General features: G+C 38.9%; 1 protein-coding gene across 6 annotated transcripts in view; it reads left to right on the top strand.

The window, feature by feature from the left end:
* Positions 1 to 1,395: 1,395 nt before the first annotated feature.
* shank3a (SH3 and multiple ankyrin repeat domains 3a) overlaps positions 1,396 to 19,418 on the top strand; it is a 206,606-nt gene continuing 188,583 nt past the window's right edge. For all 6 annotated transcript variants that reach the window (XR_008321421.1, XR_008321422.1, XR_008321423.1 and 3 more), the window contains exon 1: positions 1,396 to 1,568. The gene's annotated coding sequence lies outside the window, so the exon portion shown is untranslated. The remainder of the gene's footprint in view (positions 1,569 to 19,418) is intronic.

Genomic DNA, 19,418 nt, shown 5'->3' with positions numbered 1-19,418 from the left:
AAAAAGATTGAGGTTACAGAGAAATGTGCCAACATTTAAAATAGGTGGGAACCTACTATACTATACTTATGTTTTTAAATTAGTTCAACAGGACACTTCTGCTCTGCTGTGGAAGAACTCAGAGACGAGGCAAAATGGGTTTTCTATGCCATCAAGCATTCAGTCCAAATCCAAATTACAATTAGGATACAGCTCAAAACATTTAAACCAGTTACAGAATTGATTGCATTGTATGGCAATGAGGTATGGGCCCCCTTACTACAAAATGATTGGGAAAAATGGGAGGAAAATACAACTGAAATCCTGCTTGCAGAGTTTGGGTGCAAAGAAAAAACCCAAATTCTGCATGAATTAGACCAATATTCTTTACTTCTACGTATTAAGAAAAGATCTAGAAGATTCTGAAGCCATTTTAATAAGTGACTCTGCCTGTTACCATTATGAAGCCCTTGCCTGCCAAGAGTTGAACCTAGAAAGCAGTCCCTTTAGCCAACTGGTTCTGGAGCTGGCTGAACTTTCACCTTCTGACGTCACACACCCCAGCCAAACCTAACCAAATTATAACTATAGTAAAAAGAAAAATATATCACTTATTGGAATGATATTATATGCTCACTACATAAACTAGAACATATTTGGCTCTAAACAGAGAGTATACTGTGACTATCTAACCAGAGTAACTGATAAGAAACTGAGAAAGACACTGACAACGTACAGACTGAGTAACTGTAGTCTGGCAATAGAGAAGCGCAAATGCAGGCAGACCTGGCTGTCCAGAGAGGACTGTCTGTGTTGTCATTGTGATGAGGGAGTTGTAGAGACAGAATATAGACATTTATAATACTTATCCTATTCTTCCTACCACCGCCATCTCCTTTTGTTTTTATGTTATTTATAGATTAATGGCTATCTATTATTATACCTACTATTGACACTTCATTATTTTTTAATTTGATATCTATAAAATAATGGATCTCTCAGATTTTTACTACTAAGATCTTTTTTGTTATCAGTAGATTATTATATTAACTTGATTACTTATATATTCACACAATTTTTTGATCATTTAATTCCCTAACATTGTCTTTCAAAATGTTATGTTTTGGCAACTTAAGGATAATATAATGCAGGTAATGCCTATTGAACTCATTTGAATTGAACTGAACTGAAATTACTGTTTGTCTCTACTTCCTATCGTGGATGAGACAAGCACTTTGAGGTGACCACACACACACACACACACACACACACACACACACACACACACACACACCCTACATGTCCTTCACTGCTGTTACATGTTTTACAAACATGGGGTGGAGACCTGCGAAATACCCTGCGGTCAGTGAACTTATGGCCAACCATTGTAGGAGTGTGTGTGTGTGTTAACAGCAGTATTGGGCTAAATGAGCACTGAAATTAGACTTCAGCTGTCACTAAAATTCACCCCAGCTGCATATTTCAACTGTAGCTGAAGAAAACAACTATCTGAGATATCGATTGGAAATAGAACATTTGAGCTGTACAGGCAATCGTGCTTCTTTGGAATTACATCTCAAATTTAAACTGTACAGTAAGTACACTTTGATTGAAGCATATTGTTTTGTTATTAAGAGATGTAATGGAGCATATTTATGTGTTGGAATTTGATCTATTGTCATAAAAACATATTTTTAAGAGCCTATTTTTATGAGGAATCTGGATATTGTATACCATCATGAGGTTACCCTGTAATTATTTGTTATTGGTTTATTTTTGCAGGTTCATGTGAGTCCCAGCAGCATAGTGGTTAGCTCATGAAGGTCATGTCAGAGCCTCTAAGCTTTGTTTTGAGGTGTTTAGTGTCTCTGCTCCCTGATTCACCCCTTCTGCCTATCTAATCATCACTGTAATGACAGTGTTGACTTTGCCGCTGGCTTTGCTGTCTCTCATTTTCACTGTTGTTTCGTCTCTCTATCACTTTCGCTTACCTTATGTGTCTGCCCTCTTTTCCTCTATCTTCAAGGGCTGATTCAACATTTAACATTAGCATGACCTCAAAAATGCACTTGAGTAAAGCATCACTGGTCGACATGTTTTATTATCTTGCTCTAATTCTTGTATCTTGTTCATATTTCTGTCTTCATCTTTCTTCTCTATTATGTTAGACCACTATGAAACCAGTCAGTGTGAGTTGAATATGCTTGCGACGGTACTGTTGATTACTTGTAAGTCTGGTGAACAACATGACTACAGGTAGATGAGAGACGTTTTGCTTACATCTACTGTAATAACTGTGCATGTAGATCAATAGAACAAGAGGTTTAATAAAGTTATGGATTATTTTGTAAAGTAATTCTAGTGCAACTACACCAGCACTACACACCTTCAGTTCATAACACAGGGATGTGGGTTATGGTGTACTGCTGCAATGTCTGTTATTGGGTAATTCTCGTCTATTGTCATGGTAAACACTCAAACTGAAATTGAATGCAGTGTTCTCAATCATAGGACCTTGCATTGGATCATGTTGTTGTGTGGTTAAGCTGTTATTTGTGTATACATGTGCATGGGTAGGGATGTACAAAAGCAAATTAACATGTTACCTCCTTTAAGGGCAACATGTTAAAGCTAGACAAGAAAGGTCATGCCTTGTAATACTAGTTCTATGTCTGTGTGTCAAAACATAAAAGGTCTTTTTGCTCAGATTTTAAGTTCTTTCAGACATATGTGCAAACTTGACCTGGCTACTTGACACATTCAATGCAGTGGCTCTCTCTGCAGCCAGTCAAGACTGAACCATCAACCTTTTCTTGTACAGGTTGTATAAATTACCATCCTACCTTAACCTGGTGTGCATAGTGAGTCAAGAAGCAGCCTAACGGCAGGATTCCACCTGTGCTTGTAGTGCTATGTGAAAATGCACAACCTTGACTTTATTTTACACAGGCTTCACCCTCTAATGATCTCTTTGGGCATTGAGGGTGAAGACAGATGCTGGCACTCCCCGCTGTGACACCAGTACAACACAAGGTTGTGCCTGGGGGTATGCAAATAGACAGGCTGACGCTCTATCACCCATCTGAACAGTGCAATGGCATCTCACACATCTTTGTGCCTCACCAGTTGGTTCCATCAAATGTGCATAGCTGCAACATAGTTGATACTCATTCATTCATGGTTTACTTTATGTGTCTGATTCCTTCTCAAGGTCTATAGTTAACTCCGGTACAATTGATCTATGTGTCACATGGTGTGAGAGGAGAGGATGTTTATCCCAGACGAGTTTGTCTTCAACTCTGTATCTAAAATGTGGCAGATCATTTCATTTCGAATGGATGTTGAACCACCTGGACGAATGAGATTAAAATTTCTCTGCCTGGTTGTGTTCTAATGATTCATCACTTAGAGACATGTGGGTGAGACTAATTTTTATGATGGCATTCTACAGTGGTGATTTTCTGCTAGTCTTGTCGTGTGACTGAGGCTTGTGCAACAGGCCTCAATGGGGTGGGGTCTTCAACCGGGCTTCACACTTACACTTCACTTATGCTTTCAGTGCTAAAGCTACAGTATCTAACCATTGTTGTTTTTTGATTGTTGATTTTTCACTCAGCAGTGGTTAACTCAATTAAAGCTACACTTACCTTTGATACATTTTTACAATTTTTTTTGTTTAGGTTAAAATGCTATTAATAAGGTAATGGCACTCTAAAATGTTAGAGAGATCCACCAGGCATAGAAACTAATCATTATTCCATCGGCAGGCTAAACTCAAAGGTCGGGGAATCAAAACTGGTCACTCACAGGAAGATACTCAAGGAAATAATACGCTGGAACTCTGACTCAAAGGACAAGACGATCTGGCACAGAAGGGAAGGGAAACACTGCTTAAATACATAAGGAGGGGGAAGGCAATTAGACACAGGTGAAACACATTAGGGCAGGGAAAGCAATCACACAGGTGGGAAACTTGACAGGAAGACAGGGGTAGGATGAGGACTTCAAAATAAAACAGGAAGAGGCACAACAAGAACAGAAAATCAATTAAAACCCTAACAGACACTAACAGACCGTGACACAGAGGGACATGGGGACATACTATAGGAGAGAGGAGGGGTTGTTGCTGTTCAAGTTTTTTCAAAGTCTTGTGTGAAATGCAAGAAAGGTAAGAGTCGCTTTGAGTAGCTCCATTATAATCAGTGAGAGCAGAAAAGAAAGCCTGAGCTATGGAGCTATGGAGCTATGAGCTAGTCACAGCCATAACCTGCTGTTTACATGCAAAAAGGACTTGCTAGCCTGTATGTGTTTGGGCTCAGAGATGGAAAAAAGGCTCAGTTGGACATTGATTGAGTAGCTGCAATTTTACATGCTGCAGAGATGTGGAACAATCTCACAGCTTCTGCTCTGGGACATTTTGTCCACAGAAATAGAATAGAGAGTGTTTGCCTGTTACGCTGCAGAATAAATGTAGACATTAGTAAATGTGCATCAAAACTGTTAGATGGAGGGGACACACAGACAGCAGAAGAGGCAGACAGACAAATGTGCATTCACACAAAGAGTGAAGTAAATGCAACTGCAGAAAACGATAGATGATCATATAAAACGATATGATCATTACAGTTTCATTCAGCAGCAGTGATTAGCATTACAAATGGGAGAAAATAATTGTAATAATATGAATTTGATGGTTACAGAAGTCTCTTTCTGGAGCATATTCATTTTCTGATTGAATCAACGTGTTATATGTTTTCATATGAAACAGCCTTACCTAATTAACAGTGTTGAAGCTGGATTCTGAGGGTTTGTCTTTGAAGTGTTGCCCTCTGCATACAGTTAGAAAAATGTGTCTCATCTGTACAGCAGTTCCTTTGCTCTGCTCTGTGCCTTAGCAGTACTCTCACTCTGATCATGATTCAGCTGTTGGCCAAAAACAAAGAAAACAGAAAAACTCATTACCGGTCTTCTGGCCTATACGTTGGACTTTTTTTTTTTTCAATGGGGAGGCAGAAAAAAGATCCAAAATAAATACAGCATGCTTGTCTGTGTTTGCATGTGATGTGTGAATCAGAGTTATGCTTAATCCAGTCTCATAGGGCCTGATTTACCAAGATCCCAAATAGTGGGTACTAAATTGTGTGCATGGTGCAACAGAATAGATCAATGCTGTTAGTAAAACCAAAAATATTTCACTCCAAAATTATAACACAGGTGGAAAAACTCCGTCCTGTGCGTATTCTGTCATTGTGCCTCCGTCTCCTCCTCTCCACAGTGACAAAAGTCATCTGCCCTTCAAAAGGTATTATTTATAGACGCAGTTAGCACCAGAAATCACAATGCACGTGCTAAATAACATATTTGCATTTTCTCCTCCATGTATTTTGCACACTGGGGTTGAAATGCCCCATATTACATATTCATTATGGCAAACGTACTAAATGGACAGCACGTATTATCTTACACAGTTGAATGACACAAACCTCAGTGCGCTGCGTTAGTAGATCAGTTTGCACATTTTTTGTGGGTGATGTCAAGTTTGCACACGTTTTTACACACGCAGACCTTTAGTAAATCAGGCCTGTAGTGTACAGTAGTAAGACATCAAAAATCTGATGCAGTTATGTTGTTATGTTAACTAGAGGGAGATATAGAATGTGAGACAGAGGGAAATACAGACAGAGAAAAAGAGAGAGGGGGCTTGTCCTTGTGAAGTCACCATGCCCCTACTACAATTGAAAACCAAGAAAAGTGATTGCATGTAGGGAGGTTTTCCAGACTTCATTAGCAAAATGGTTTCCCATGGGGTAAAGGTTACAAATCAGAATTCAGGACAGGGTGTCTGTAAGGGTATAGGTAACACTTGCAATTATGATGGCTGCTGTTAGGTTTGCAAGTGAATGTATTTGAATAGGATCCTGTTGTGCGCATGTGCATGCATGGGTGTGTGTGTTCAGTAGGTCTGTCTTCTTATTCACCTCAGAATGTGGTTTGATCTCACAACAGATGCTCCTGGGAAACTTTCAGTGAATGTATAGGTCAGTGCTTGCTGTGTCTTTTATTAAGTGTGTCCCTCACTCTGTTTTTGCCCTCTGAATGTCCTGTACAGCATTTGTTGCCAAGTGACAGCTTTGGACAGCAAGGTCAGAACACAACGGCCACCAAAACCTTACTGTTTTTTCTACTTTAAGTCATATTCAGAAAGAACTAATTATACTTGGTGGTGTGCATTGTAGAAGTTGTGGAGATCTTTGGTGGTTTTAATCCCAAGGAAATATGTACATTTGTCAAGTAAAAATTCCAACAGAAATTACCAGCCTTGCTCAGGTCCCTTTTTAAATCTGTGGCAGTGAAAGTCATTATAATTTAATATGTGTTTTGTTTTTGGTGCAGAATGTCTTGCATTTCTTCCATATTACAGTTTTTTTAGTGTCTACAGTCAGGAAAAAAAGGAATAATAGCCATTCTAGTGAAGGTTATGAAGTGGTTTTAAAATTGGTTATAAATTATTTTTTATGAAAAAAAGAAAAAAAAACAACAACAACCAAACAAACAAATAAAACCATCTTGACTCACCAAAATAGTATTTTTTTATTGCTATGTGTGTCAGAAAAAGACTACGGAGCCCATAAAGGGACATGGGGAAAATAAAAATAATTAAATGTTTCTGGTGAGCACAAGATACTTTCTCGTGCTAACAAGATACTTTCTCATGAGCACAAAAAGAAAGTATTGCATGCATGCATGATGTCTGAAAGAAGAGACATTATGCATGGGTTCCCAATCCGACCATTTTTTGTATATTACTTTATGATTATTAAGGCAAAAGAACTCAATTTATGTCCATGGACATTATAATGAATAGGCTATAGGCTTAATATTAGTTTGCATTCAGCGTGCTGCGTGGACTTCATTACATCTGCTGCACCGCTGTTACCACAATTGTGAAATGCTAAGTTTATACAGTCTGTGACTGTGACCCTCCATAAAAGTAATATTTTACAAATCTGCATTAAAAAAAATAACTAAATTTGTTAAAGTAATTCATTTGGCAACTTCTAAGTCATTCAGTTAAACTAAGTCTATTCCTGTGAGCGTGAACGATCACTCGAAGTGATTGAACTTTCTTATTTTTACTGGAGTAAAGAGTTGAATCAGTATGTCTGCTTTTACTAGAGTCTTTTTTACACAAGTATCTGTAGTACTGCATACTACACAGGCATGACTCAGAAGAACAAGCTTGCACTTTTTAATCATTGTGCGTTGTGTTAATTAATCGGCTATGTTGTGTTTTACCGGCACGAACACACACCTGTGCATGTTTTATTTATTTTTTTTACCATGTCCCTTTACGGGCTCTGTAAAAGACAGAGATCAGACCTGTAGTATTTCCAATACAAATGTCAGAATGTCCGAACAACAAACCAGATAGACAATGGAGAAAAAGACATAAAGACCGCAGATGAGACCAACTTTATTGTATTCATTTCAACTAGCTTTGCACCCCAGTCTTTTTGTTTCTCTCCCTATATTATTAATCACTAGTTTTAAAGCTATACAAAGCTTTGAGCACCTGTAAAAGCGTGTTATAAATAAAATGTATTATACTGTTGGCGATATCATAGCAATCATCTTACGAATCACAATAACTGGTCTTGCACGGAAAAGGCTGTTTCCTTCATTTTGCTGTGTTTTCAGTCAGTTCTAAGGAACTGAATTAGTACAGTAAGTAGAAATCATTGTATGTTGTCCCAACACAGTTGGAGACCCTCAAGAATCCTTCATCCAGAAAAACCAGTGAAGAAAAACAGCTCAATAATGATACTTACAGTGGAGCTCCAATCCCCAAACATTTGACACAATTATACCTATAAACATAGGCAATTAAGCACAAACAGGCACACCTTATGTATTGTGTGAGTATATGAGTTGAGAGAAAGAAAATGTGTGTGCATGTTTGTTTAACTCTGTATGGCTTTTCTCTTGATAAAAGCTAATTATTTGTTATTGTTATCATATAAATCAACAGATAAAGGTGGAGCTGATGTGTTTGATATTAGGGTTAGGGAAAATGTACCTCCTATGCCACGAAAAGAGTTCATGTGTTGTTTTTTTAAGGGGGGGGTGTAATCTGTTTTATGACATAGGTGGAGGGTTTTGGTGAGAAGAGTAGTGTGGGTGATCTGAGCTCAACTGATGTCAGCTGAAGTTTTAGCTGGATTACTGATATGCTTCTTGCTCCTCGACAACCAGGTGAGTCATTCAGAGTTGAGAACAGGAAAGGAAGATAGATTGATGGACAGGAGAGGAAAAGGAGGCGATGAATTAAAGAGGAATGTCAAATCTGGTGCATTGGAAGTGATCTTGGCAGGAAACCTAAGTTACCATAGCGACCTGGTGAAAGCTCTGCAGCAAGTGAAGAGGCATGAGAAAGAGAGACAGAGAGAAAGAGAAAGCAGACCTTGAAGTACTGCGCAGATACTACTGTTTTGCCATAGAAAAAAGAGGAGAGAAAGACAGACAAGTGCATGAGTGAGGCTAAATTAAGCTAGCTAAGCTAACATAAACAAATATGAATGGTAGTCGGCACACCGCAGCAAGCATGGGCAAAAACACTGCTGCACTCCCACCACTGAAACTGGCCCTGGCTCTGTTGGACCCAAATGGCAAAAGCGATAGAAAACCCACCGTTTTTTTGTGCACGCACGCAGTCACTCTCTAGTGCGCACTCTTGCTTGCTCACTCCAGATTCCGGAAGATTGTGCCTCAGTTGCGGGCGTCAAGGAGCCGCTATCAATATGCGGGAACGTCCAGGAGAGTTGGGTTGTCTGCTTTTGTCCTCCCCCCACTTCAGTAGCTTATGAAGGGAGGGAGCAGGTTGTGTTATGATGCCTAGCCTACACCGAAGCCAAAAGTGAAGTTATATGGTTAACATACTGCTAGCAACTTCTAATGAAATCGAGTAAGTGATCAACATAGCTAACGTCACGTTACTTCAAGCACAGTCATTTTTGCAGCAGCGCTGAGAATCCAACAGCGGCGATGCGCTGCTGCTGAATGTACATAGCGGAAACACTGAAGTTTATCAAAGACACCTCCATCTCAGAACCACTGCACATGCTCACCAAAAGGATTTAGTCAAGGTTTAGAAGATAATTGATTTCCCTTCAGAAAAATATTTGTAATACACTTTTTGTATGCTTTCTATTCTATGGGTTATGTGTACAGACCCAAAGTATGAAAATGAAGTGCTTAGAGGTAGGCTACTGTTGAGAGATTTGCCATATTTCTAGATAAATATGATGTCTGTACAACAAGAAACTTGTTGAATTTTTTTTTAAAAAGGGCAATGTGACATTCACAAGAATATTGTGTGTTAACTGTAAAACTATGCCACCTAGTGGAAGTCTGAAATATACAGTCAGTCAGCAAGACCATTAACTGTGCACATTCCTCTCAGTTTATAAACCATGTTGCTGTTCAGTAAGTCGTCAACATCACACAATCCTATCAATACTGAATACAAGTTATTGTCATCATTCATGTGGTATTTATCTTAATGATTGGAGAAACTCAGGTTTGTGTTATAGCCCGGTCTCTTTCATTATTGAAGCCCAGTCAAGTTAATCAAAGCCCTGTTAGACTCATCTGTACATGGCACTGTCTGACCAACCCTGTTTGAAAGGATATGAAGCAGAACTACACATTCATTTACATCGGTGCAGTCTTTGTAATGTGGATGGTAATTGGTAGTCTTTGATGCACTGGACTGCTGGGACAGCTGACTTTAATAAGCTTATTCACCAGGATGAAGATTCAGATAGTCGTTTTGCCATAGATAACCAAGGGGATAAGTGAATACACGCACACAGACAAATAATATATATATGCAAACATTCATCCACGCATAAATGCACAGAGCAATGCAAACGTGACAACTGTAAGAGCATAAAGCAGCTATGCCTACACTATGCCACACGCATTCACAGATACACAGGGGAGGTGTCAGAAGATAAGCTTATCTGTCTGTGTAACAGGACCTTCTGGGATTACGACATTCATCTCCCCAAAGATGGACACTTGGCAAGACAAGTTCACCAAAACTGGCACAGCTACTCTTTAACTGTTCACCAAACTAAATCCATCTCTCTTTATTCTCCATAATGTCTGTACGATACAGTACATTGGTATGTTAGTCACTTGACTGTGTGTTACCAGAGGTATGGCTTTACGTCTTTTATTTTTTTAAATGTATTCATTTTTAGCAGGGTACCTCTTAAATATAACCGTTTGATTAAATGTTTGGACAATTATCATCATTAGACAGATAACTAAGTGATACCTGATACCTTATTATTTTTTATTTAGCATTTTATTTCAATGCTTATTTAGCATTTTTCAATTGCCACTATTTTGAAAATGGTGGCAGTACTATACTCTTTTGCATTCAAAATGATAGTATTACTAGCAAGAATGCTACTTAATAATAATTATCTAATTTAGGCTCCTTCAAGAGTGTATAAACAATGTTGTATTGTCTAACCGTTTTTGTCCTAGTAATGCATTAATTTATGCAGAATTTTGATGCTTCAGCACACTGAGGTGGAGCTATTTCTAGTTATCCTACTGTGTTTCTTCTGAAAAAGTGCATCATACTTTAAAGACAATAATGTTTAAATATTTCCCTCTGAAATGTAGTGGAATTTAAATATGTAAGTAAGCAGTAAGTAAGTTCCTGTTAAGTACAACAATTAAAGAAATGTACCACTACTTTCCACCAGTCTTTGTCTTAGTGTTTTTAGTAGGCATTGATGGACAAATGGGACTCATTGATCTCCTGTCTTACATCCTGGTTGTTCAGACTCATTCCTGGTTGATGTCTTTTTTTCTCTATGTGGATCCTGTAGAGATGTCAAGCAAAGACACTCCTTGGCCAGTCCCCTCCACTCCCTATGTCACCCGGGATGTTTGTGCATGGCCTCTCTGTTTGCATGTGTGTCTTTGTCTGTGTATGTCTTGGTCGACATTGCTGAAGGGTTGCTTTGTTTGTATGTTCTGGAGAGGCTTAGGACATGCCACTCAAATTCTACGTAGTACAATGTGACTCGCTGCTGTCACTTTTTTTTCCTACCCAGTTACATGAAGTCACCTTGTTATCCAAGCAAGGATGGATGAGTAATAAATCATTCCACGTTCAGGAACTACGTGTTTGTCCTATTAGGAGAAGAGATTGCCTGTTCACTGTCTATTCACACCTCACTCTGACTGGGAGCTCTATGTTTGTGTATCTGTGTGTGTGTGTGTGTGTGTGTGTGTGTGTGTGTGTGTGTGCGCGTGCAGTGTCATCTGGCACCATGTGTGAAAGAGATTAAACATTTCCCACAAAAATCTCATTCTTCGCCGTGGCACTTTTCCTATGCATTTGTCACCATCACAACAACTCAAACACCGCTGTCAGAAGGACCAGGGAAGGTATTCAGCATTTGTGTATGTGTGTGTGAGAGAGAGAGTGTGTGTTAGCATGTGCTTGTCAGTCAAAGGCTACTTGAAGTGTTGAGCAATTCTTTATTTCTCCTGCGAGTTGTCACCATATTTCTGCAGGGATATCACTCCAAATATTGATTTCATATTTGCCTGATATGGTATCTATTGTGCATCTGTGCGTTTGTGTGAGTAAGACTTACAAAACAGTGGGTGTGTTTGCACAGTATCTGAAATTCTCTGACAAAAGCTTTCTTCTCTGTCGCTCTCAGAAATGCTGCGGAGTCTCCATGGTAACCAGCAGGCATGCTTCTCTTCCTTATGTTCAGTAGACCAAGAGTCTCCCATGAGGGTAAATCAACATAACCCTCTTTTATTTCTTTTATATACTGACCCACTTTTTTTCTGCCTGTAACATTATAATGCATGCTGTTTCCATTCAGCACTTCACTGTCTGGTATCCAGTATCATTTCACTTACAGTTCTCAACTACCCGATGAGGCAAAATACTAAAATACATTTTTTTTATTTTTTTATTTAAAGATTCATCTTTCTAAAAATTGCAGTCATTCTTTGATTATTTCCTGAAGTTTTGAGTAAATGCCCTTTTTGTATACATAATCATTAATGAAATTTAAATAAGAACCTCCACTAATTGTAACAAAGTGAAAGAGATACTGTATGCAAAAGAAAAAAGAAAACATAAGCCATCAACAAATGACTGAATCATGTTTGATGAATGAAAGATCCATACAACGCCTGCCCTGAGGCATCCATCTGTTGGCTCTGATTCATAACACACACACACACACACACACACACACACACACACACACACACACACACACACACACACACACACACACACACACACACACACATAGAGTAAGACAGAAAGCTCAGGGGGAGGGGACAGTAGGTAATTGCCAGCTTTTCTTTCATAAGCAAGTGTTTTTATGTCAATTAGCAAAACAAGGGTTCAGTTTAATGAGGCTAATGAGGAAGCACCTCATTTGGCTCTGCTAGTTTACCAATCTGTCAGCGAGGGACAATACACACTTACACAAAAGAACTTGCACAAAAGCACACATAAAAAGTAATGCTGTCCAAACAAAAGTTAATCTGAGTTAGAACTAAAACCATATTTGTAATTCCTGATTGCCTGAAAAAAAAAATTGTAACTTAAAACTGACAAATTAAACGATTAAACACTTAAACACTGTTAAAATAGAAACTATTTTCAGCTACAGAAAATATATTTAATTAAACTGATAGGCATTGAATTCCACCTAGTTAGACCTATCAACTTAATTATTTAAATTATTAATCAGCTCGAGTCATCATAACTAATAATGACTGTAATCAGAGTGTGTTTTATGGCTGATGATGAGGACTCTCCATTTCCATTATCATCATCATGGATATGGTTGTCTATGTAATCTACCCCATAGTGATGCGTTAAAGCTTGATGATGCTGATAAGGCTAATCAGCAATTATTACTGGTGTAGAGCAAAGGAGAGTGTGTGTGTGCATGTGTCTGTGTCTGTATGTGTGCAAGTGAATATGAATATGTTGTTGAATATGTGTTAGCATGCATATTAGCCTTGTTTAGTAGCTTTGGTGACAGCCGTGTCAGAGTTACTTCAGTTCAAGGCTTTCTGTAGTGATGTTTTTTTTTTAGACAAGCTGTGCAACAGCAAACGTTGTTGAAGCTATGTTATGGTGGTCTCAGCACCCCAAGTGAGAGCTGTTAACACCTTCAAAAAGGCTTCAACCCCACGTTTATTATATAATTATCTCCATCAGTGTTAATCCAAATCAAAATTAATTTCAGGTAGGACTCAGCGGGGTTTATGCTCAACTTTACCTGCTTGGGGATGTGTTAATTTCCATTTTGACCTTTTAACCAATTATTATTATTAATTTGTGTGCTAAGAATATTTCAATTGTTCATCTGGAGGACAAATAAATAGATTTGAGAAGTTTCACTGCTCCATCAACTTTTCCAACACATTAGATATCTTTTCCCACATGCTTTTTAAATAGATTTTTTTACTAAAGAGGAGAGAGGACCACAACTCGGTCTACAGTGTCTACCTATAACACAGCTTAGAATGGTCAAACCTCTCTTCATGCAGGATAGTTCTGTGGTATTTGCTAAACCCAAAACCTCTTCAGTGGGTGTCATTCGCTAATGGGCAACTATATTCCCAGATTGTTACAGTTATTTGCATAGCAAAACCTTGATGGTGTGCGACCAACTGAAGCCCAGTCAAATGTGTGATAGCAGGTGTTCCAGGTTGTAGTCATGGTGGTTTGTTTTTGCCTTTCTGTTTGATTACTGTTCCTGTGTTCTGCATGACTGAACACTGAGCTGCATAGCAGTGCGAGCTATCTATCTTACTGCACAACACACATACACACACACACACACACACACACACACACACACACACACACACACACACACACACACACAGTGGAACAAAGTAGAGTCCAATTTATTTACACCACCAGCTGTTCACACTCATCAAAACTGGTGACTATCATAAACACTGCAGTGCATCTGAGACAAGGTGGATATAAAATACAATCTCTTTTACATTAATTGTTTCAACCAGCCAACATATAAATGTGAACTAAGATAACATTACAGAATATGCCTGTTTAAACATTGACGCACACCCCATTCTGCAGGTCAGTGAATTATTTACTTGGCTCCTGTGGCCCCACAGCAACAGTTTTGAGAGTGGGCACTTTGTCTAGTTCTGACCTTCATTTATCAGGTTGTTTATTCACCCAGGAGTACACACATTCCAGCCTGGCAGCAGGAATGTGGGAACAGTTGATGATGGATTAACAGAGGAAGACACTAGGATTGGTTTAAAGCCAGGAGTACTGTGATTAGGTACATTATGATTCCGTCTCCCAAAACCCTCATTTCCTCACTTCATCTCTCCCTCTTTTTTACTTCACTTTATTTTCTCAAATTTGATATAGCACATTTTTCATATTTATCAGCCTTTCATCCACAAACATCCAGAGTCCTATTCTGGCAATCATTTTATCTGTCGTTTTATTCCTGTGTTTCCTTTCTATTATCTGTTCAATTTTTCACCTTCATAAACAATTAATCAATCTTCTCTTGCCAGGTGTAAGCCATCTATCTCTGTCCATCTCTCCACCCCCTTCTCTTGCTCATCTGCATGCTGGTCTCTCTCTCTCTCTCTCTCTCTCTGAATTCATTAATTCTTTCTCACTGACTGTCCTGTCAATAGCACTGTGTGGAATATAAACTTCACAGAGGAAGGATGTCATGATATTGTGTCTCCCCTGTTTACTGTGATCAATGTTTCTTGTTATCTTGTGCATGTTTCTATTGAGCCTGGTAACACTAGATCAATATCCTTAGTATAGACACTCATCAACACCATCCTTCTCAGTATGTGTGCACTTGCAGATCAATAACAATGATCCCACTTCATTAACATCTCCTTTCATAAAATAATTCTGAAATTTGTCTTGGCCTCCAAGCTGCTGGATCACACAGCACACATGCCAATAATATCACAATGCACATGTACACATAAAACATAGATCATACATTCATGTTTAAATGTGAGACAGTATATTTTGGTATAAAAAAGGCATAAAGAAAAAAGGGAAATTAAAACAATTTTAAAGAAGCCAAATGTGGTCAGACTAGGTAATAAATAATCAAAATGCTCTCTGTTGTAGCCTGGAGCAGAAATGTTCAACATTTACATGCCATGTGAGCAAGCTGTCAATGTGAACACTAAGATATTTGTATGAAGTAAGCTGTTTTATTGGTGCATTGTAAACAATAGTTGGACTATGATCAGTAACTCACTTTGGATTGAATATTTATGATAAGGTATTGAGCACCACACAAACTGGTTGATTTCGGAGTGATGAAGTGAAGTGTATTCAATAAAATTAAAGTGTACAATCAGAGTTTAAAGCACAATCTATGATCCAAATATTGAGGGAAAAAAAATACAGTAAATATATTGATATTGTAATTGTGATCAGCTTGGAAACACTATATACTGATTAACTCACACAACTGCACCGGCCTGTTTTAAGAGGCAGGTTTGTTTCTAAAATTTCCTGGACTTTGCTGAGTAGACCTGAAACCCCTCTAATCTGTAAACTGGACAAATGTAAATAAATTTATTGCATGTCCTAAGGTTTTTCTCAGCTGTTATCTAACTCTATCTTATCTAACCTGCTTCTTGGAACAGACTAGGACTATGGTACTGAATTTAAACTAATATAGCTATGTCTGCAGACTTTGTTGCCATTTAGTTCTTGAATTATCATTTATACACAGAAGATGACAACATTACTTCCAAAATGCAGGCCATTACCAGTAACGCCAGATGTTCTCTTGTCTCATCCCTGTGCATCTCAACTAACAATCTGTAGCATGTTTTGTAGTAATGATTAATTGAATATGTTGCCATGTTGTGATTAAGTCTCAAGTCCTTACTTCATCTATGTAAGTGTGTACATTCTGTTTTCAGCATTTATTCACTCCATCATCTCCCTTCTTAAGACCTTTCTGCCCTTTATATCAGCTCCTCTACTTTTTTGTTTTTACTATTGCTGTAAAAGGGCTTTTCCACAGCCTGCTGGGCAACAGTCCAGCAAAGCTCTTGAGAGATGGTGATAGAGAGAGAGGACCGAGAAGAAGAGAAAAAGAGAGCGTTGGGATGGGGCGGACTGTGAGACTGTCTGGAGGGTTACTGCTGCCAAGGCGGCACAGAGGATGGTTTGTACGTGTTTGTATTTCTGGTCCCATGTGTGTAAGCAAGCAGTAGAGGAAAAGTTCACATCGCCAATCTATTGTTGAGAGTCTCCTGCCAAGGCTAACAGTGGGCCCCTAAAGTCATCTGTCTCCATATACTGACCCACTGGTTAGCAGCTAACCTCCCAGAGAGCCAACCTCCCCACTCGACTGCCTTATGGAGCCAGAGTTCAATTGAGCACTAACGTCACAATATGCTAATATATGACACAGAGTGCATTTGAATCATATCAATTGCTATGAGCCGTTTGAGAGGTCATTGTACGTCTTGTCATTATAGCATTTAAACTGCATCATATTAGGCTGCCTTATTACAAGTTGCCATCAGAACAAAGTAGGATTATAATCAAAGGCAGAATTGAGCCTATCCTTTACATGTGACCCTCCAGTAACCCTACATCCATATTGTCTTACCCAAGGTCAGTCATACTCATTGTTCTGCTCTGGTAGACAGGAAGTAAAGGAATGGCATCGGCCTTCCATTGAGGGTGTGTAGACCAGGGTACATTGTCTTGAACAGGGTGGTGTTGTTGATGATATTGATAACATACACATAATAACGTGTTATTTTTAAAGGTTTTGCCAGCTGTGGAGTTTCAGCATTTCAGGTCTGATGTACTGTAATTCTTTGCTAATAAACTGAGTAGGAAACTTCAGATTACTAGATTGCATGTGGGTTTGTTGTTTTTTAGGCAACTCTGACGACATATGGAAATGATAAATAGTTATAGCTGTTATCACTCTGCAGTCCCCTTCCTTGTTTTTGCAGTTACAAGGCATGTACACTGAAAACTATACTGTGACTTACTTACTTTGACATCAACTTAAAATGCAAAAATGCATCCTCTGCCCAGCATGTGTTCTCTTGTTTTATTTTGTTCCTCTCAGACACACAATACAAAGCATTAAACAGACTCACACAAACACACATTTATACACAGCAGCTCATGATTCTCAATTTTTGAAGTGTCACAGTTCATCTTTCATAAAGACAGGTTGACAGTGCTTGAAAGTAGGACCTAAAGAATTTTCATCCCCTTTCACTCGTTTCCCCTAATGCTGTAAATAGTTGACTCTTATTTCTTTCCCCCCCTTATTTGGGCTTTAATACTGTATATTAATGTTTTATAATGTTTCTCTTTTTATCTGACAGCAGGTAAAAGATGGAGGACATAAATGGACTGTACTTATATAGCGCTTTTCTAGTCTTTACGACCACTCAAAGCACTTTTACATTACATCTACACAACACACACATTCATACACTGATGGCAGGGGCTACCACACAGGGTGCCCCTGCACATCAGGGGGAAGCTAACCACTCATCACCATTCACACACCGTTAGCGCAGCAACGGGAACAATTTGGGGTTAAGTGTCTTGCCCAAGGACATTGATTCCTTGCCGGGAATTGAACCGCCAATCTTCCAATTGGAGGATGACCGCTCTACCTCCTGAGCCACAGACGCCCACAGTATATCCATGATCTTTGGATAATTTGTTATCAAAGCCAGATTCTTTGTTGCATTGCTACATTTGTTAAATGAGTTCAGCTGTTGGGTGTCCCCTATGTTCCCTCAGCCCTATATTCCCCCAGTGTAATAAAAAACAAAGAATTTCACCTGTCTTTCAGGCATTTTCATAGATGAAAGACAACAACACGTTATGTGCATTAGGGAATGGCCATACCTGTACTGTGGGAATGCAGGCCTGAGGAAACATAGGGCCTAACTTTGATGGGAAGAACGTTTCTTAGAAATGAGGGAACATAGGGCCTAATTTTGATGGTGGGAACATTTCTTAGAAATTAGGAACATAGGACTGTGGGAACATAGGGCTGACCCCAATGCGGGGTGCTAACTGAGCGACCAGCTAGCTTTAGGGTCAGCTCCACCCTCTCCTCTTAATGGTCACTTCTCATTACTTTGGCACCAAACATCAAAGATGGCCACGGTCACAATACCAAACCTGAACCTTTGAAACGCCAGTCCACAAACTAATTGGTGACAGCACAGTAACTACGTCCATTATTTTTATACAGTCGAGGGTCATGAGCTCCATAGAGCATTTTACTGTTTTGTCTCTGGGTTTACAGCCCACTGCACTCTATTAAAGTGGCCAAGAAAATCAGATAATCCTGGTTTTAAGTATTGCCAGTTCTGATAAGGTGGATATATTTCACTGCTGAGTTTGACGACATTAAAATTAAACTGGAAGAAAATTCCATGGCGCTTTAAGTAAGTTTCATCAGCATTAGGGGGCAATGCCTGACACTAAATTCTAAATGCAATTTAGTTAAAGACACATTATCATGGGACTATAATGGAAAACAACATGAAAAATAGCCTATGTTATGGTACTCTATACATGTCCAGTAACATTTTCTGTGTTGTCACAACCCAGATGAATGAGAAGCATTGAGGTACATTGTAGCCAGACAGCCTTTCCATCTATGTCATTAAATGGCTCAGCGCTGTGCTCTGTGTTTCTGAGCTCTCCTCTGTGTTTGATATCTCATTTGGCATTCCCTCTGTGCGCAGCCCTCGTTATCGTATTCCTATGGAGTACATTGGCATTTGACATGCAGACACCAAAGGCTCTGGCAGCACTGCAGATCAACTGCCTTTGACAGCAGCACTATCACTCTTTCTCTCCCTCTCCCTCTCCCCCTCCCTGACTCACTGTGTTTCTTCGTTTGTCTCTATCCTGTCTTGTCTCTGTCATAGACCTCAAACAGGTGATGGACCTCAGGGATCAGTGGGGATGTCAGTTACTTAAGCCTTAATTTGATTTGAATCAGATAGCTGTGTCTGAGGTGAGAGTACGTATGTGTGCAGATGACACTGTGGTGAGGCATTCATGCAGCTGGTAAAAGACATGTTTTGACATTTGAGGTTTTTTTTATTTGTATGAACACATCTGTCATTGCTGATTTCATGAAAGTGTACAGGACATGGCTCCGAAAAAAGAGATTCCTACAGATAATACAGCTTCTGCACACCAGAAGATACTGTAAATACTGTCATAACGATAATTTCTCATTTAACAAAGAAAATATACTTTGAGCATGAACATTTGTTTTTGAAATTTTAACAACCTAAAGTTCACACGAAGTAAATATTGATAT

Source organism: Scomber japonicus, chromosome 5 (assembly GCF_027409825.1).
Source record: "Scomber japonicus isolate fScoJap1 chromosome 5, fScoJap1.pri, whole genome shotgun sequence".
Classification (NCBI taxonomy): Eukaryota; Metazoa; Chordata; class Actinopteri; order Scombriformes; family Scombridae; genus Scomber; species Scomber japonicus.
The sequence above is the reverse complement of the archived record's forward strand: the minus strand, read 5'-3'. Positions and strand labels throughout refer to the sequence as shown.